General features: G+C 47.0%; 1 protein-coding gene across 3 annotated transcripts in view; it reads left to right on the top strand.

The window, feature by feature from the left end:
* The window catches only part of LOC144174832 (uncharacterized), a 365,599-nt gene that overhangs the window by 283,517 nt on the left and 60,618 nt on the right, over positions 1-21,464 (top strand). The gene's annotated exons all lie outside the window — the stretch shown is intronic.

Here is a 21,464-nt window from a genome sequence, read left to right as displayed (position 1 = left end):
AGCTGGCATTTCTTCGTCGGTAGCGCGTACCGCGAGACTGTGCTTCGTACGCGCTTCATTCGGGGACGCCGTTCGCAAGCCGCTAGTATCATCGTCTATAAACGATAAAGCACATAACAAACAAATAAACCAGTACGTGCAAGTGTTTATCAGGACGCGAGGAGCACTTGCGCCAAAGCCGTCGCAATCGTCACGTTAGGCCCCAAATGTGCCACCGGGAAGAAATGAATGCTACAAAGGCGTCGCTATGCGGTGCTTGAATGACCATTGCAGCACCGCAGCAGGAAGCGAGAAAATCGGCGTGCCTGCGAGTAAAACAGGACGCGCATGCGCGCCGCGCCGGTCTCGACAACAGGCGCCGGGCCTCCAGAGCGCGCATCGGTAGCTTTTGCCACGTGGTCGCGTGGTCTGCAAAATTAAGTCCCCGACTGTACGTTTACGGGGTACAATCCTCATCTCTAAACAAGGCTATCGAACCCACCACGTATACGACTAAGCAACAGCGGCCCTCTCTTTTCATACGTACGGCCGACGCCACGACGGCGGCGTTGGAATTCGCGTGAATATCATCCCGAATGCTACAGAACGTCAACAGTACGGCCATGACCACAAAAAGAATAGGCAGCGCTTAAATAAGTTCCCGAAAACCTTTAGTGGTAAAAGCAGTAGACCCAAAGTGAAGCTCGCTTTGCCGGATGTTTCTGCTTTGTCGGTGTGCTCGCAGTGAAAGAGCTCGTTAAGCCTTAAAGTCACTTTAAAGACACTATAACTTTTAGTTTCACTTTAAGCATCACTTCTTCCGTAGTTCCTTCGACTTGACAACAAAAGGCGGCTTGTATCACTAAAAAGGAATAGTTAAAACTGATATATAAGCAGATTCCACCCCGCTATTGTTGCCGGAAAATTGTGCGAAGCGACATCTCTCCACCATTCCTGCAAACAAAAAAGGCATAGTGGTGCTCGAGTTGTGTTCGCCATAGAAATAGAAAATGAATGGAAGATCTATTGGCAGTTCTTCAAGAATGAGAGAGAGGTTAATTTCTCTCACTCGCGAGAATGAAGCTCGACCCAATTCGCACGCTTTGCTTCGGCTTTAGGATCCCGCAACACGGCGTTTCTTGCACGCACCTCATACACCGAGCCAGCCGTGCTTTACGTTGTAATCGTCTCAGAGGTCACGTTCACTTTCCATATCAGCGGTTTCGGCTGCCTGTGGCTGCTTGTGGTGTACACCATTATCGCCATTTCTTCGCTGCCATTTTTATTCTACCTTCTTTTGCCGCCTAATCGATGCTGCACTCACGTGACCCCTCGTTGAACAACGCTTACAAGCGATGACGGGGCGCTTCCAGACGCTGTGCGATGGGCACATCCGCCACCGCTACGACTTTATGTAACCCATAGCAGCGATGTCGGCAGCGATGCGCACGCAGGGACAGCCTACGCTCGACTCACGTCACCCTCTCCACACATGCTCTATCGCTTTTGGTTATTTTGCCCTCGGTGTTGACGAATCGACGGCGCAAATTTACGACAACGTGCCACATATATTGCTCAGGCTATAATAAGCACAAGGATCGTTGACATTTTAGACTGAAAGCACCTAACGCATGCTATATGGTCTTCAGTTGTCAGAAGCCCATACTCGCCATGCAATGCTGAATAAAATGAATTCTCAGTGCTACTAAATGTGGCTCCCGTAATCGTTTTATAGAAAGCGCCGCAGGTGACACTGACCCTCACAGTACACGGAGGGGAAACGCCTGTCAAAATTTGATTTGGCTATTGGATAGCCGGTTTTAGAAGTTTTATTCTCGAGGTTCCCTACGGCACTCACGATATCACGATATGCACTTTTCATGGAGCTAAATTTGCCACTGGTGGAAGTGGAACCATTTCCGGATGCTCCGCAAAAGACAAAAATTATATATGCACTAGGGAGACTTTTCCACGCAGTTACCTCTTCCTTTGGACCGTTGCCATGTGCTTCCCGTTCCGCACAAGCTGCTTCTCAAGTAGCCGCATTCCTGGAAATCTGCATTTCCAATGCAGATTCGCTGAGTACTTGAATCGTTTCCAAAAAAAAAAAAAACCCCTTTGCGGCAAAGCCAAGTTTTTTGCGAATGCTCTTTAGCTCTGAATGTAATGTAGATGTCCTAGGAAACAGCATGCTGTAACCGGCCGCAAGGACGACTCTATCATGTCGCTGAGCTTCATGTATTTGCTATAATTTGGTAATTTTCGGTGGAATGGTAAACAGTTCGAAATTCCCGCCTGCTGCCAATACATGAGCTTCTCCCGGGTCCCCATGGTTACAGAAGAAACACGAGGATACCTAAGTACTCGTTTCGATGCAGTGAATGTGAAAGTATTGCTAAGTAAAGTATTAGTAATTATTTAGCGCACGGGCGCAGATTTCTTACTAAACCATAATAATACTTTTTACGTCGACAAGCGGTACCCACTGCTTGAAGTGCAACAAACGCAGGCACTTTTTCCAGCGGGTAGCAATTGATTGCGTTAGTCATCAAATCATGAGGTTCGGATTAATGTCCAATACTTAAGCGTCACGTTATGTAACCATAGTATCGAGTCTAAGAGAATGACAAGAAATGCCCTACTGATTGTACATCAACCTTCTGGTACCGGTTTACGACGTACGAACTGGAAGCGTGACGTTAGGCCTAATCTGGGCTGTCGCATGCCCGCTTCGACCCCTCCCCTCAACCTGTGTCCGCATTTCTATAGGGCATGCTCTCAGTCGATTGGAATGTAGGAGGCACATTTTTGAAAGGCAGTGAGAATTTTTCTCAGACCTTCTTGGCGCGGAGCCTTCCTTAGTACTAAAGGTTGCTTCCCCGCAAGAATACCCTGTGCGCAGGAGTGCACCCTTTACAGGCCGCTTGCTTCGTTGTATTGGCGTCACTTCCGTGACAGATATGACGCCATGGAAATCTTTGTGTAGCCCGGAATAAAACAATTTCGGGTTTAAAAAAATAAAAACACGTGAAATTTGGTTGGACTTGAACCCGGGCCTCCTCAGTAGAAGGCTGATGCTGTAATGGCATTAAAAGGGGGGCATTTACGGGAAGCGATCGAAACACTGAAACTACTTGAATGTCCATATAGACACTGCGCACTTGGGCAACCTCCTGTTGGAATGGGCGCGCTCCGTTGAGCGCACAGGCGCAGCCTGTCGTTGTCACTTTTGCTCGCCATAGACGATGAAGGCCGAATAAAAAGAGAGATCAAAGAAAACACTGCTGTCAATTGCTACAGTCAGAAATAGAATCGTGTAAGATCGAGGCCAGTGCCGTTTCTTAACTTGCGCGCAACTCATCCCAGCAAAAAAAAAACAAAAAAAACAGCTTCGCAACAATCAATAAAACAATGCTCTATTGTTTAAGACTTCTTGCATATCCTACAGTTAATGTCCCAAGGTACGAAGCAGCCGCTTTCTTTCTTCAATGTTGTCATGGGAAGAGGTGAAGTATCCCGTTTAAAGAAAAAGGTTTTTGTGGCCGGGGACACACGCACATGCATTTGACAGGCCTAAAAATATCAGAAGGCTCTTCTTCGTTGAACAACAAGCGATAAACTGGGGTGGTGAAGCAGATATTTATTATATCTCAAGTTAAACTTTTACGGGTGACGTTAAACGAATACTCAATAGAAGACCCGTCTTTACCAAGAAGACCCTCTTTACCAAATGTATACCAAGGACAGACTGGCAATTTGTAAGAAATGATGAGAAAACGCAGGTGGCCTGATAGGCTTGTAGTACCAATGTGCCAATGGACGGGTGAGTTATATTATCCCGTAAGCAGAGGAAACGGGAGACAAGCTGTGAAATAACCAAATGGTTGAGTTCAACCCCAGTAGCGTCAAAAAGATTGCCTCGTCGCATGCGTTCCCACTAGAAAGCCTAATGAACCAGCATGTTGCGAGCGGTAGAATAAAAGTTGTGGCCGTTGTTCTTCCTTTCTTCGTTGCACGTGCCCACGTTGGGGATTAGACCGTAATCGGGCGCTTTGAGAGGCTAGCGTTCCAACTTTATGAAATTGACAAAACTGTGAATTGACAACGCAATAAAAGTTTTAGAATAGTACCGGCCGCGTTACACCTGAACGTGATGGTGCGTGAGTAGAGTATGCGCACCCCAGCTGCGCAGATTCCCAGTTATTGGGAGGCTGTGGCGTTTTCCAGCCTACGCTTAGCGACGCCTTTCGAGAAGACGAATTACGTCGAAGATCTAAAACCGCGAAGACGTCGTGGTGACCTCGACGTAATTTCAGAAGAGCGAAGAGTAATGCCGGGTTCAGGCTGCTGTCGCAACTGTCATAATAACTTTTAAAAATGGCGTCCTTTCATGTCTCAGCCAACCGAAGTGCGTGACACGTCGTATTTTTACGTCCATATATCACAATATGGCATTGGTGTCAGTAGTCTGAACATAGCCCAAGACGAAGAAATATAAGCGACGAAACATGCAAACACGGGGTAGCGCAAAAGAAGAAGGTCGCAGTAATTTATGCCAAAAGACAAAGAAACGAAAACGAAGAAAGAGGCGCAAATACGATGTCGCAGAAGAGAAGTTGTGCTGTTAATATATATTGCCAGGCTTTCCCCTTCGAAGCACGTAAGCAGATTTAAGTGCCACATGGAATTTTTCCGCTCTATGAGCCATGTAACTTAATCTGACTTCAGTAAGCTGCTGTAACTTGTATTTTGTAGGAACGATCATGAAACAAATTACACGATTCTGAACTGCTGAAACGACTACATAACCGTAGTAAGTTTTGTCTCAGCCCGTATAGCGGATAAGTATGTCACAGTTTTAATGCAAGTAACAAGAAGCCACTGTTCCTATAGCCACTTCAGCAGCAGTTTATTGTTCGTCTGCTAAGATAAAACGGTAATCCCACGAGTTTTATTAGGCTTATGAACTCAGAAGCATTTTGAATCGCATATTACCAACAATTGTGAATCGTTAAGTCGCGCTTTAGACAGGACGGAAGCAGAGGAGACACACATGACGGTGCCGTCGTGTGTAGCTCCTCTTCTTTCGTCCTGTCTCAAGCGCTACTTAACGATTTATCAACACCAACTAGTCCAACTGTCGATTTTACTGAATTGTCAACAATTGTGCTTTGTTCTTTGCTCTTGTTTGGACTGCGCCGTTGTAAATCGTGTTTAGTGACCTGCAATCGTTTGGCTTCGCTGTCTGGCCATGTTCACAGCGTGAGTTGGGGAAACATTTTTCCCCGCCTTGCCTTTTTGACAAAGTTTAATTAAAAGACGAACAAAGAAGATAAAATAAATTTGCTCCTATGTATTTGCCTACGCGTAATTGCGCTTACACGAAAAGTGAAATCAATGGAGGATGAATGGCATATTTCAGAGTGGGAATTTATATTACGGATGTGAACAAACATTAGCCATTACCTTGCAAGTGCTGGCAACTTAACAGGGCCGTATAAACCGCCTGACAAAGCGTTAAAGACCCAGATGTCTTGTAGAATTTATTTTCAGGGTGAGTTAGGGGGGTGGCTTTGGAAAGGCTCCTGTAAGACTAGTTGACAAAAAAAACTATAACAAAATCTTCGAACGGGAAGTTAACACGAGGTTTTGTGCAACGCGCATTGTACAAGAAATACTCGCAAAGCTACCTTCGGAATGCCTGGGTACTAAACGTACTCCGGGCGTGAGAAATCCTAACTTAACCCTCACTCATCAGGAGCGTAATGTCAAAGAGCTTAAGAATTACAGAACCCTCAGCTTACTCTCTGCTATACACAAGTATTTCATCAATATAATAGTTAGCCACATAAACGACAACCCAGATTTCTAACAACACAGACAATAGTTAGAATTTAGGACAGGCTACCCAAAAATTGATTCCATACGTGTCATCAATGAATAGAAAGGTTACATAAAAAGTACAGAGAGCCCTCGAATTGTAAGCATTTTAAGACCGTGTAATACAGGAGACATTTATTAACTTTTGCAGGACGTACAGAATAAATTCACGGGAAGGATAAGCCTTCACAATAAGACTTAAATGTCCGTGACAATGAAAGGAATGTACACGGAGACACTAGCTACACATAATTATTTACGGTTCATTTAGAGGGGGAATTCAGGAAGCTCGATGGGGGGAGGTCAGTGAAATGAATGAATCGAGAACATTTAAGCCACTTGAGAGCTGGGGTACACATCGTCTTGGTCAGTAAGTCTGGATAACGGCTGCATAAAATGCTTCAGGCCGCGCACTCAGAAAGCTCGGTCGTAGGGTTAACGATGAATATGAGGAAGTCGTAAGCAATGTTGAACAGGCGTGAAGGAAGCCTAACGTTTAGCAGAGGTAATGAAGTACTTGAAGAAGTAGATGAATATAAATATATTGAACAGGCAGGTGGTACTATTTACATCATAGCGAAGAAAGTCCGCCGTTGGATTGGTACGGGCTGGGGAGCGTTCGGAGAACAATTTCAAATAATGAACACCACACATTCTTCGTCAATGAAAAGAGTGATATGCATCTAATTCATATCGTCGTCGATTACCTATGGGCCTGAAACTTAGCGCTTTGCTAAGTGGATAACTGCAACGAGCAATAGAAAAAAAAAGGATGATAGAAGCAACGCGGAGAGATTGGAAACTCGCCTCGCATATCTCGCGTTATTGTCATTATAGCTTAGAACAAGAGTAAGAAGTGGGCTCCGGCAGGGGCTGTAATGCGGATAAGTGGGAACTGACCGATGGACCACCTGAATTACAAGTGGCCAGTGAGTGGCGACACCAGATTTAGAGGAAGACAATTATTTAGACGGGAGGATGGAACGAGAAAATTCGGAGCAAAGAATGTACTCCGATATCGCAAGGCAGAAGTGGTAGCAAGGCTCATAGGGAAGACCATGATAGGGTGCTTCGTACTGAAGTGGACATAGATAGGTGGCTATTGCTGCTGCTGCTGCTGCTTCTGCTGCTTCTGCTGCTGGTGATGATGATAATGATAGCAACGACCTCGACGACGGTGGTTATGATTATTAAGACGACTACATCTCAAATTGGCTAGATATGCCTTTAACAGTACAGCTTTCTTTTTCTAGAGTAGTAAGCGTTGACACTGTGTTTTATAGTCTGTAGCAAAATAAATAGCCCATCAGTACACTTGAAAGGGCTAGTACACGAGGCTAGCTCTGAAGGGCGATCGAAAAGCATCGCGCCAAAATGCGGGTGTCGCCGGTTTTCTTCGCCAGTTTACGAATCTTGGGGCTACGTATACCACACCAGTCGGCAGAGATTCCATTATGCTGGTGCTCAGCGCGTTCCACTTCGTAACTTTCGATCGACACTGTATCTGCACATATACAAACGTATGAGAGATCTGATCCCGCGCAATTGAGAACAGCGTCAAACGTAATTCCATTCCCCGTGTTTGAGAATCCTACACTTTTACCGGATGCCCTGAACACCTCTTTTACAGTGCAAATGTGAGTGCCCCAAGTCATACGGTAAGAGCAGCATTAGCGTAGGATCTGTTGCTAAGGGCCGGACCTGCAGGCGTGGTTGTGGGCACGGTACGAGTTCGAGTACGTAGATGGACATCCGGTCCCCGTCACATTCGATCGCCAATGGACAATCGACCCGCGATCAAAGCCTGACGCTTGCTAAAAGGTTTCCGCTGGGTCTGCCGTGTACACGGCAAGCTTTAGTGGCAGTGTCCCTCGGTCATGTTGGGCCTTGCTGGCCTTTACCAGAAGCGCGTTGTTCGTGTGAGCCGATAAGGTTCGTAGCACACAACGGGGCATTGCCTGCTTTACTTTGATTGGCTTATCTTTTATCGTTTCTCTGGCGTTTTATTCTTTTTTTTTTTTTGCAACCGGAAATTTGCCGGTAGTTTTGTAAGCGTCTGTAGCGAATCCTGCAGAGAGCGAAGTGCTGCGGTATGGGCTGGAATGACATACGAAGTTGAAAAGCAGTTCGTCAGAAACCGATGCTCTGAGCTTAAATGAAAAAAATACTGCCATCGGTGTATACAGTCCTACGAGGTTTCTTCCAGCACTAAAAGTATGTACAGTAATTCAAAAAAAGAAATCTCGGTACTGAGCAGTCACTTTGACCAAACGTCACCGCTGTGACGTCCTCAAGAAGGAAAAAAAAAAAAAAAACTCTTAAGACTCAGAATGGCTCTTCGAATTTTTTTCTCGCTGGCCGAACATTCCCCCTAAGAGGATTACGATCGTGTTATGTGGGAGCTCAGGTAATTGCGTGTTCGCCGCTTCTGCTGCTGCTGTTACGGCGGTGAATTGGCGAAGCGCCGATTTTGCCTTCCTCGCCCAGGGAAACATAAAATAAACGCGCGCTTTTCCCCCCTGCTTTAATATTACGCCTTGTTAACCTCCGACACATAACCCGTCAGCACACCTTGTCTCGTTCTGCTCGATCGACCGGAAACTAGCATTAGCGCAGCGGCCAAAGCCTCAGGATGACACGTTTTTTTCTTCTGTCAGGAAGGGCTCTGGCGGGCGATAAAAGTTACGGAAGCGAGTTTAGTGATCTCGCCTTGGCTCATTTTTTACGCCTCCTTGAAGAAACTTGGGCGCAGAGAAACAAGAAAACGGTCGCTGATACCTCAGGCCATGCAGGATATAGAATACATCGTCTGCATATTGGTTTAGCAATAGAAAGCACTATGATTGGAGAGATTAAGACTTGCGCTTAAAAGATATTTGGCCGATAAAGTGACACGAGCAAGTTTAATCCTCTGCAGGGCAAATACGTCACCCGATAAAGAAAATGCAGCCACCGCAGAAAGTACAAGAATAAATGCATCAAAAAAAAGGAAGAGAGAGAGAGAGAGAGACAGAAGGGCGGAAAGAAGCAAAGAACGCGACATGGAAAGAAGGAAAGGAAGAAAGAGAGAAAGGAAGAGAGAAAGAAAAAAGGAAATGAAGAAAGAAAGAAAGAGAGGAAAAGAGAAACAAGGAAGGCAGGAAAGCAAACAAGGAGAACAGAGATAACAGAAAGAACAGGACTATATTACCACGCAACGTCCGCCATATTTGAAATTCTGGCCTAATTATAATAATGAGGCGCGCACGTTGATCCCTGATACATTATCAGCAGGCTTTGATAATTGATTGATTGTGGGGTGTAACGCGCCGACGCAACGCAGGCGATGAGGCGCACCGTAGTGGAGGGCTCCGGATTAATTTTGACCACCTGGGGATCTTTATCGTGCGCCGAAATCTCGTACACACGGGTGTTTTTGCTTTTCGCCTCCATCAGAAAATTGCCGCCGCGGCCAGGAATTGAACCCGCGACCTCGTGCTCAGCAGCGCAACGCCTTAGCCACTGAGCCACCGCGGCGGGTCAGGCTTTGATAATACCTTTGACGTTGAAATAGTGGTATTGACGGGAAGCTTGCATTTAGCTTCGCAAAAGCGAAAGAAGTCTGAGGCCTAGTCTGATTCTCATCTGATTCTGAAGTTGATTCCGAAAACGCGTCGCATTCATACGCACGAGCACTGAGAGGGAGCCAGTAAGGTTCAATGTCAGATTAAGGAAGTCTTAATAAAAGCACCCCTGAAAAAACAAACACACTCAAAATTCTGGCGGTGCTATTTTCAACCGTAAAGCGAGGCTCATTTTTGCGTTTACGACTCGCTGGCGAGCCGTGCACGCATACCGTGTCCTCGAGCCACGCTTGCGAGCCGTGTCAAAAATGGCCCCATCAGGGACCCGTCATTCAACAAAAATGAGATGGTGGCAGTGGCGGGAATCGAGGTCTGTGTCACGCAGTGGCTGGGAAGTGGCTTACCGCTACTCCACACATGGGCCACGCCGAGCACGGCTTACGATCAGGTACTTGAAACTTAAGAGACAGGTGCTAAAAGGAGGAATAAAGCACCAGGCGCGGGTGACCCTCGCAGATTCATAGCACGCGTTTCAGAACTACATATTCGGTGCCATTCCATTTCGAGAAGGTGAGTCACCACTGAGGTGTTTGCTGGTCATTTGTTGGCCACATAATCGCGCTTGAAGCGCGGCGTCGGGCTGGAGAAGCGTTCTGCGGGATTGTAGCTTCGCCAATGTTCTGCTCCCTCCCCCCTCCCACCTTGCGGTATTCGTCGTCCCGACGGCCATCGCGCTTTCGCTTGGTCTCCTTCCTGTGTGTTCATCCATTGCCTCGTTTTTTTTTTCCTTTACGAGTAGGCTTCACTATGAAACACGCAGTGTGGGAAAGCCGGCTTACAAAAATCAAGCTTACGCTGATTTTTAAATCTGCTTCACTTCTAAACACAAGTGCATTGCTGAGAAGGCGTCTTTCCCGGCCAATAAACACCATCTTACATTAAACTGTGAAGCGCCGAAGGTGAGCAGGAGGTCGAAGAGAGAGACTGTGCCGAAATGAGGAGAAGAGGAAAGTCTTTTCTCGGTCTTCGCACTAAAAAACAACAACAACGAAAAGAACTCCGGGGAGTTAGCCTATAAGAGCTCCGCTGTAATAGACAAGAAAAAGGCATGCCTCTAGTTTCGATTGATTGTAGGGTTTAGCACGCCGACGCAAACGCAGGCGATGAGGCGCGCCGTAGTGGAGGGCTTCGGATTAATTTTCACCACCTTGCGATCATTAACGTGCTCCGAAATTTCGTACACAGGGGCATTTTCACCTACACTAAAAAAGCGGACGCAGCGGCCGGGAATCGAACCCGCGTCCTCGTGCTCAGCAGCGCAACGCCTTAGCCACTGAGCCACCACGGCGGGTATGCCTATAGTTTCCCCCTGACGTATAGAAGCCTGGCGCTATGAACGGTGTTGGCCGCTGACTAGCCCGCCATTCAATGGATGGCGCGAGCTGGCGCAAGAAATTTATTGCATGGTAGGAGGGGCGTCACTATCCTCGTTACGTAGTCTTTTCTCTCTCCCTCTCTCTCTTTCGCTGCGTCCCAATTTCAATCGCTCGCACGCTCCCCGCGTATTGGTTCATATGAAACCTGTTGCGAATGAAGTGGATTAGCCAATACAGTCAACATTATAATCATCCTAATCACAGAAGGAGATAGAGAGAGGGAGATTGAATGTTTTAATAACGTAAATCAATCTCGTAGCCCCAGTTCTGACCAATTGTGCAGAAAGTCTTGTGAACAAACGGTGTTTCGAGCTTTCTCGTGGTATACGAGGCAGAGCGCGGCGTACAAAGCGGGTTCCGGTCGCGTATTGGCGGTGAGATCTTTGAGTGGCGCCCCCTGGCTCTGACGTCGGCTTAGGGATTCGCGCCGCTGTCGTCTGCTACACTCCGCTTGTGAGGGGCAACAGTGCCTGGGCTAGAAATCGTCCGCTTCGTTGCTGTAGTGCGTTAAAAAGCTTATTTCTAGCGACTCAGTTATTTTGCCAGCTTCTGACGCATCTGAATAATTTGAAGCTGCATCCCCCACAAGTTTGCAACACATGAAGAGATAGAGAACAACTTTCTTCAGAGTATCTGTCAGGAGATCGTGTGTAACTCGTCCTTTCTTGCTTATTCGCGAGGATCAGTGATCAGAACTTCTCGATAAGTATTCAAAATGCGTAGGCTTCCCTGCAGTATTTTTGAGATGCTCCTATGAAGACTCAACAGTCTAATACTACGTACCAAGCAGCGGCCTCTACACGCTCATCGCACAGCAGGAAATAAAGCGGCTTTCTTCTGTTTCTTTCGTTGTTGTCTTGTATCGGATTAATGTTCCTTGCTTTTTTTTTCTGCCCAACGCATTAATTTTTCTGCGCCGTCACCAACTTCTTATTAGGAGGTTTCGGGATGTTTGGGAGCCTCACAAAGGTCGTGTGGATATTTCCTTCATTTTGCATGGCATACATTCCCTTCTTCACAAATTGGCTTTCATTACGGCTGCGTGCAAGAAGGTGCATATCCGCAGCGTGCTTTGTTTATTCACATGCAAATACAATGAGAAGGTTTGTGCTACGCCACCGCGATCGCGCCCTAAACAACGTGGTCCACAGTACTCGAGGCGGCTTTTGTGCTCCGAACTTCTATCGTAATTATATCGTTATCATAATGAACTGACTCTCAACTAGAACAATGATGACATGATTACGGTGTTGAAGGCATGATATACTCGCTAACTAACGTAATAAATAGTATACCTGCATATATTACAAGACTCGGAACTGAAGAAGAATTCCAAGTAGCTCTTTATTGCTTTTCAACCCTTCCAGGCGCGAAGAACAAATCCTATTCTACTCGGGATGGCGTTCTATGATTTGAAGAAAATTACTTTTACTCTCTTGTCCTGGACTGAGGACCCGACCCACTAACCAGATCGATTTAATTGTTAAACAAAGATTTCCCCTCCTCCCCTTACTCCTCCTCCTCCTCTTGAATGCAGTTTTCCTATACCGCATATCCGAATATCGGGAAGATATGGCGGTGCAAAATGTTCCGAAATATCCCTCCAGGTCCTAACAAACATATATGTGTTACTATAAATTTAACGAAGACGTGACTCGTTTTGCTCAATAAACCTCCATACTGGTTAGATGCCTGGTATAGAATCAGCACGCGCGTATATACACACTGGGTAATTTGCAACTCAACCTACAGTTTTTGCAGTCTATAGTGCATGTCGGCAAACTTTCATGCCTTGACAACGTAAACTGATGTGACAAAACACGTTCGAGCGTTCGGCAAGGTTGCAAAATCTGTTTTACCTTACATATGATTACCGGGAATCATGATGCCTTCTGCCAAAGCCGACAGCCCTGAAGGCCTAGAATTTGTTTTGGTCTTCCATTTTCGCTGTTGTCGGTTATTAGCAGCTGACTGTTCCTTTTGTTCGAATGCTTACATGATAAGCTGACGCCTAGCTCCGACTCTTCGCGCTCCGCACAGGACCGGCTTCGCAAGGAATGGGGTGGCGCCGGCAATGTTTCTCCCGTAGCGGTATCCAAAACTATACTTTAATTGACACCATGAGCTAGTGTATGCGATTTTAAGCCTATTATTATGATACAAAGTTACCCACACGCCAATTCTGGTGCGGACAAGCATCAGACGTTGACCGAGCGCAAAGAAACAGCAGGGAGAGCGATCCTGAGTGAAGCAGACGACAAATGCAAGAATCCCTAAGCTGACGTCATGGAGGCGCGCTCCGCAGCGCCGCCTGTGTTCGCGCTCACCGCAGTAAATACAGCCAGGTGACCTATTGCGCCATCTAGGCCCACGTTTAACATGTATCCGCGTGCATTCACCCTAGCGGGACCCTGAGGTCTCGTACTGTAGTTGTTCTTTCTATTTGAGGATAGAAGGTGAGTTCGAATCCGGGAGCGATGTTTTGTTATACTCTCTATAGAGAGTATCGTAATCGTCAGCCAATTTTTTTACGTCTTCGTTTATCGCCGTGTTAAGCGGGTTTTCGTTCCAACTTTTTTTTTTCCCATAAAAATTCGAGTGGTGATGTTTCCTTTAGGTTGGTTTCAGCTCCCAATATAAGTCAGCAAAAGGCTATCTGAGCTAACTGCAATAAGCTTATAAGTTTTCAGTTGGGGTTGCTGCTGTCCATTTTAGGTTCATTTTTGGTGTTATTTATTTCGCTTCAGGTGGTTTTGCGTTCCTTACGCAGGTTTCTGCTGTGATATAACCTCTAGGGCTAGCCCAGATGACGTCTTGTTGTGCTCGCTAGGAAGCGCCTATACGCGGGTCCCGGTCCTGGCATCTCTAGGAGGAGGAGGAGGAGGAGGATGAGGAGGAGGAGGAACAAACATTTATTTTACATATTTAGAGCAGATTGGCGGCCGCCTTAGTCCAGGTAGCCGCGTGCTGTCGCTGCTCGGGTGGCCCGCTGGATCAGGTTTTGCTGGTCCTGCAGGTCCGAGCTGGTCAGCGCGCATTCCCACTGCTCGGGAGTAGGTGAAGGGAGTGGGGAAGAGGAAGAAATTCCTGGGCTAGCCACGAATGCCACGTACTTCGCCTTGATGGTACCGTATGATAAACTCATTTTGTCGTGTAAGAAAAGCGCAGGCAGGCACATTTGTAATTCTTCCTAAGCCGCAATATTTCAGTTGCAAAGGACGTATTTTCTTTAGAAGGGGCCGAAAAAAAAAAAAGTTCCACCTTGTCTTCAGCTACTAGTGCTATGGTCAACGAAGCCCGGCACCGAAAATTTTGAAAATGTAGTTGTTGCAATTGGTACCACGATAGAAAAAAAAAATCGCCTTAGTACCTTAACACACGATTAGCTACGTTGCGCTCAGCCGTCCCTTGTTGCACGGAGAGGTTAATGAATAAAGTCAAATGAACGACCTTTAATAAAAAGTAACAAGCCTGTACAAGGAGGAAGACACTGCAAGGCCCCTTTTCCGCCCGTCAAGCGTTGCCTTAAAGCTTCCTCGTCGTTACAGCGTTGTCACCCAATTGACAGCTCCCTTCATTAACCTAAAAACCGAAGAGGGAGAGGGGGAAGGAGGCAACGCCAGAATCCCATTGAGGCGTAAAAATGAAGCACGCCTAAAATGCGCGCGGTCATATGCCGGCAGAGGACCCTTATACTAAGGGCCCTTTAACTCGCCTGCTGGGCTATTAACTCCTCTTGGGCTTTTGGATGTGATACACCTTCCTCCACCAACGACGTACGAAAATCACCTTCCTCCCTTCTTCCACCCCACGTGGTCTTTTTCTGGCTCCTCATCCACTGAGAGCAACCCGCACGGCTAGCGAACGGAAAGTCGAGCGGTGAACTGATGCTGCTTTTGTACTTGCCAAAGTACGGCAGCTTGAAGGGTCGCGGGGGAAAGCTGAGTGCTTATGTAAGCGACTAACCTGCGCGCAAGACGCTAAGCTGCAACTAATCGGCGGCGGGAACTCGGCAAGTTGTTTGAACGCACGAAAATACAGAAAAAAAAAGTGTACTTGTGTACAGCGGAGTGCGTTGACACGGCGTAGCATAACTTTTTTTATGGTGCGACATAATTGTTACACAAGCTGTTGGGGAGTACTTACGGGCTGCGAAGTTAGTAAGCAGCAAGGTACGATTTTGGGTTGCTTGGTTCCTGACTTCTGGTAGGAAGCAGCGCGAAGAACGAGGACACAGTTAAAGAAGCGCACAACGTGAGCGCTGATGTACAACTAAGGTATTTATTGTAACGCTTGCCCTACATACTTCACAAGAACACTTGAGGGTGAGGAAATGGGAGGAAAACGAACAGTGGACTGGGAAGCGGTATGCAGGACAATGCGACAATCAGGCAAAATGCCATGTTTGTCTAGTGTACACGTGCCCAAAAATAACGCATCGTTTAGGGGCAAAGCCCCTTAGGAGCTGTGGCTGTTGGTGTCTCCTGTCGTCGTCATAGTCGTCGTCTCATGTAGTCACTGTACTAAAACACCGGGGAATTCGTTTACGCCTCGTGCTAGAGAGCTTCGTGCTTCAAAGACAAGTGAGTTTTACAGCCAAGCTGTAAACCTTCACCCCAAACGGTTTCGCCGCTCCCCAGGTTTCCCGTTAGGGGAGATGGCCCGGAATTTTTTAGTGGATATTCACTTAACGATAAATATGTGAAGAGAAACAGCTATTAATGAGGAATGCTGATACAGGCATGAAATTTTGCGTGATGGCCGCGTTGTCCGGCATACTATACTCTCCAGTCAATTGTTCATTTATCTCCCCTTTTTGCCTTCCTTTATCGTTGCTGTTAAGGATATATTGTCGCCGTTGCAATAAATACCTCCGTTGGCAGCCCGCCCTCCCGTTGTGCGTTTCTTTCACATTGTCCTCGTTTCTCTTGCTGTTTTGTTTTTTCCGAGACGTAATTTTAGAATTATCTCAATCAGGCAAACTGAAATGCGTGTTTTACGCGAACCGTACGTGGGTCCATAGTACCTGACCGAGTGATGCCACTTGTCCCATGACGGGCTTCAGCGCGCAATGTCCATAACCTCGCGCGAGCAAGCCCCGATGCGCTGTAAAATTCTTCGAAAAACTAATTAGGGTAGGTGGCAGCGCTGATCAGTAACCACCATTCCTGGGAACCAGGCACAATGCCCTCCTCTTCCACTTTCTATAACGGAGTCTTGAATAAAATTTCGATCTTTAAGTCAGTGATTTCACTAAGTACCTTGAACGATTTTGATACACTAGAGGCAAACATGCCAACTGAATCGAACTGCCGGCGCGAGAGGGATATCAAGAGGCCATTACTTTTGCAGATAGCAGGATCAGAGGGAACAGCGGCAGGAGCATCAACAAGAGCAACAGTTTTCTCGTCAAAAGAAGAGGAAGGAGGCTCACACTAACGCGTAAGACGAAGGTAGCGAATCTGTAGGCATGGTTTAAGTGCGCGATTGCAGCCGATTTGCTTCTTCTTCGCTGCCTCGAAGGCCTTTACTCCATCAGTATTTCTATACCGGTGAAGGAGAAGCAAATCGAGGAAGCAGAATGAACGAATGGAACGCGCACACTTGAACTAGGCGACCGCAGCCGAAACGTGGGCCCTATCACGCGTTCTGTGTCACGCAGGGGGCGTGGTTCCTCTCCCCACAGTCACAGCCGGGGAGTAAGCCGTCTGACTCTTGGGCGCTAACTCATGATCGTAGCCGAGTGCGTAAGACGACTCACTCTAACTCCGTTGATCTACCAGACACTGATTAGAATCCTGCTGGTGGTTTATTTTCTTCATACTGAGTTTTGTGAAACTCTGGAACCAACGAATTGCTAAAAAGCTTCGTTGTTAAAAAATTAGGGGACAGTTGGCAAAGTTACGCGAGTTCTTTGAAGACCATTTCATGCGTCCCACTTGGACTTGTATGGGGAGTGGGAGACAGATTACGGCTGGAAAGTAATGTGCGGCGGGCCAATCAGAACACTACGCGTTCCTTACCCGAAGTTTCTAAAATGAGCACGTTAGTGGCCCACATTACACGCATCTTGTAACACGGACAAATCATTTTTGGCAGAGTTGATGCAACAGCGTTCGTCTCCCGTTGTTTCACCAAGAAAACCATGGTCATCGGATGTTCTCAATGGCTTCAAAGCACACTATCGTGTTTTCGTCAACAAATTGCGCAATAATAACAAAAAGAAATTTAGTGTTGCATTTTTGTACCGCATCTTTTTACCCACAAAACTAGAGGGCCAAATTTTAAACCACATTTTTTACTATGCGCAACATGCTCAATGAAGGTGGAAGCGATTTGCGTTAAAAACAAAATGCAAGGATTTACAAAAAAATGTTCATGTACATGGTACAGCTCTACGCCCAGTGACAAGTCTAAACAATTGTTCATGTTCAGCGATTGCCAAAACCAACACCCACATAGGCAAGTTACATAGGCAATTTTGACTCAAAATGAATCAAACATTTTCTGAACAGCCACATACGCAAGTTACATAGGCAGTTCTGACTCAAAATGAACCGAACATTTTCTGAACAGCCACATACGTAAGTTACATAGGCGGTTTTGTCTCAAAATGAATCGAACATTTTCTGTTCGCTCGAATGCATAGTTTCAGAACCTAATGGCCGCACCATTCCAGCAGCATTGAAATTTACGATGAGAACCTCACTGCTTTAAATGAAAAAAAATTCTGTCTCCAGAAACATTACAACGACGCGGTGGCAGAAAGCACAACCGCACATTTTGTTTTTGTTTTCCGCATTTCTTCTCGGTTGTTTTTTACCCCGACAGTAAGAGGAAGGGAGTATCAGAGCTTAGGATCTTGCACGCGTCATCGACCAGTAAACGTATTATTTCCTAACGGAAGCAGCAGCTCGTGAAGCTAACTTGCCCGGGTGGGTTTATTTGCTTGGCCGCTGTACCTTGACCCGCTTGTCCAAACGGAGAAAGAGCTTACGCTCTTTTCGCGCACCTCCTTAGCAGCTTGGCGAATACAGCACGCAGAAGGAAAAAAAAAAAAAAGGAAAATCCCGTCCTTTTTGGCCTCTCGGAAGAGATCTGCAACTGGCAATAAGTGTCGAGTATGTCTCTTTAGTCGCTATTGCCTGGAGCGAGCCTAGCACACCAAGTAGGCCCTCGCTGCTGGAGGCAAATATAGAGAAAAACGCGGAGGATCTCACGCGGCTTGCGGAACTTTTCTCAGGCAGCTGAACCTCACTACGCTGCCGCTTCGGTCCGGCGCGTGCAATCAATCCCGCTGAGGCAGGGGGAAAAAAGTACGGACAAGGGAGATTAGGGAAGGGGGAGGAGGGTCCGACCTTGCGCCGGCAATGAGCCGTAAGACGTAAGAAGATAATGACAAACGCAGCGCCAGACATTTGCAACTGGAGGGGAAACGCGCGGAGGCAAGCTTCAACCGCAGCGGCGAGCCGAACCGGCCGCCGATTGGACTCGAGCAAATGGAAAAGCGAGTTCTCCCTCCCCCTCCCCCCGCTTCACTCGCTTGCCATTCTCCCCCTTAATCGCGCCTCGTATTTGGCGCGGCTAAGTGCTCGAGTCTCGGGGCCAGGGCCTATTCGGATAGCAGCAGCGCGCACCGTTTCCGCTAATGTGTAAGCTTTCCGGAGACCCTTATGCGACCCGCTTCGGTCTCCTATAGAGGGAGCTCTACGCGGTCCAATAAGTGGCTGCCGCCTATCCTCCTTTTGCCTCCACTGCTCGGTGCGCGGTATTGGCACCTGTTTCCCCTGTGGGGTGCCGGGCAATCAAATCAGGTGGGAAACGTACCGAGAAAAAACAAAATGAAAAAAAAACGACAACAAAAAACGCATAACGCAATGCTCAAGGTCGTAGTAACCCGAGCCTGAGGTTATCTTTAAGGCTCTTCTCTCTGGCGCGTTGAAGATGGCGAGGAGGTTTGCTGCTCCTTAGGATGCGAGAGCGCACCTCGCCTGATGCGATGCGTCGAGACAGCCTTATTAAAACACCCTGCGCGGCGCGTGGTGGAGGCTTTGCTACAGGAGCGTTACTTGGGGCCTCGAAGACTAGTTAAAAGCAGCGCCCAATGCGCAGGGAGCCTGTCCTTGGTACTCCTCAAGGCTTTTTAAAACCTCTGCGCTACAAACCGCACGGTTGGAAGATGATGGTTTGGGGATCATTTTCATTTCGGTACGAGGTGCGGGCAGAGTCGAACTAAGGAGCGAGGGATGGGTACAGGAACTGCGTTCGTCGGCTTCATATACGGGAGGAGGCAGCTGCCACGCTTGGGGTTCACTCGACTCCGCCGAACTGCGAAATAAATTTTAAACAATTCATCGAAGAGGCGCCTGCACCCCGCTGCTAGAATTTCATGTGCCCAAGCTTCTTCCAGGCGCCACCACTGATTCCGTAATTGGGGATGATTTTTAAAAAAGGAGGGCCAAACGTCAGGAAGGTTGGGTCGCAACAGCTGTACCGCCTTAAAAACTCGAGCTCCCCCAAAACGGCGAACATTTCTCGCAAGACGCGTTACACGAATTGTACTGCACAGATCAATGGTTACGGTTTGAGAATGAACTTGTTGTCTGGTGCCCTCTACAGGCTGCGCCGGGCAGAGTGCGTCAGTTTCCAGCGCTCTTGCTTCTCAGCGCAACGCTCTTTTTGTGTGGTTGTTTCTATACTGCTCCGAGCTGCGTCTCTATCGATTGCTTGGTGGTGGGACAACGCCTTCGACGAGCATAAGCTGCTTTGTTTCACGCAGCCGAGAATTAAACGAATTAACGAACCGTTCCCCACTATATTTTAAGCTCCTTTTTTTTTGGTTATCTCTCAGGACCCGTACAGTACGAAGCAAAACTGGCTGGCACTTTTTTCTTTGCGTTCACATTTTTAGGAAAGCGAAAGCACCACTTTGGGTGCTGTTATTAGCTTACGATCAATTTGAGTGCGCTCTACTATACCGACCTTCGAATAAGCTCTAGTAATTATGTAGCGGGTGCATCTTTGAGAAGAGACTATGGTTTGAGAACCCACTTAGTTCAGAGTTCCAACCATTCAAAGGCTTCAAACAGGGTTACTGCTGTCAAACGAAGTGTGACCGCTCTCTTTAATGGTGGGGTTACTCAACGTCAGCCCCTTCTTAAGCAAATTCTTTTTGGAATGTCTAGGCTTCCAGACACAAAGCGAATGACCGCGTTTTGCTCTTAGATAACGCAGCCAAGTGCGGAGACCGAGTTTGGTATTTTAAACGACCCGAAAACGTAGAGTGCGGTTAGTCGTCGTCTATTGATCGTCTACGCTTGAAAGCGCCGCTTAGCGCTGGTAGCGCTCTTGGGTTATATCTAACACGTATATAAGTAAACCGCCTTTATGCGGCAAAAGAAACTTCATGTGGGTCTTTATTTTTTGTCTGCGACTTTACATGCATTTGGCGTTTTCGAGGGACCGGTCGGTCTTTTTTGATGCGTAAACGCGAAGACCTTCCTGCTTTCAGCGTTGGGTTGAAAGAAAGGAAAACAAAAGCTTAACATAAACTATCTGGGAAACGAGAAAGAGTTGTTAATTCGCTGATGTCATAAGAAGAGGCCGTGTGTGATACTGCCTCTCATTTACGGTTTCATAAGTGCGGGGACGTACCGACACAATCTGATATAATCCGGATAGTTCCCGGGCATCGTATCGTCTTTCGCAAAATATGGTGGTCGTCATTTTCATCGCAGCCATAATCTCGTCGAGATGGGATCAGACAGGAAGCTGAGTCCCCATTGTCGGCATCGTCGTCTTGATGAACACGGGATTTTCCAGGGAACAAAATGAGCTGTTGATAACGTCAGCTTGTTAATCAAGTTCCCGGCTATGGCGACGTCCTTCGCCGGATGAGGCTGATAATCGGAGCACATTGGATCGTCTTCAACGTTTTTTATATTTTATTCTCAAAGAGCCAAGAAAGCATCCGCGCAAGTAATAGTATTACACTGGACGAACCGTAACATGCGCAGTTCATTCAAATGTTGTCCGCAATAGAGCAGGCCGTTTGCAGGGTTTCTTTAACACAATATTGCGGCATCCTGTAATCACAGCAGGTTTGCCTCTTTTCAGTGCCCAAGGTCTCAAGCCGTTTGCGAGCTTGATGAAACTGCGCTATGCGCTACTGACACCATGTCCTTCAGTGCGTGAGAGGAAAAGCCCGTTTATTGTCCACGAACACTCAGAGAAGATGCAAACCGCAGGAGAAAATCACAAGTGCACAGTCGATGCCTGCTTACGTGGGCAAGTTACAGGTAGAATCTTAAACACAGAATTCCGTGGTTCCGTTATGGGTATGGTCCTAAATCCTTACGAAGAGTTTGAAAAGAAAAAGTACATTACACAAGCCCCAAAGAGTTCCGAACCCAGTGCGAAAATAACACCTACCACACTTTGGTATTGAAAGCAAGCAGCTTTAGCCTGAGAACGAGCTTGAATAGAAGACGTTAAAGATGAAGTTGTACTACTCCCGTAATGCGGAATATGAGAGAGAGAGAGAGAGAGAGAGAGAGAGAGAGAGGGAGAGAGAGAGAGAGGGATATATATATATATATATATATAT

Source organism: Haemaphysalis longicornis, unplaced genomic scaffold, assembly GCF_048455015.1.
Source record: "Haemaphysalis longicornis isolate Haplotype H1 unplaced genomic scaffold, Haemaphysalis longicornis Haplotype H1 scaffold_3, whole genome shotgun sequence".
Classification (NCBI taxonomy): domain Eukaryota; kingdom Metazoa; phylum Arthropoda; class Arachnida; order Ixodida; family Ixodidae; genus Haemaphysalis; species Haemaphysalis longicornis.
Note: the sequence above shows the minus strand (reverse complement) of the source record. Positions and strands in the feature narration are given on the sequence as shown.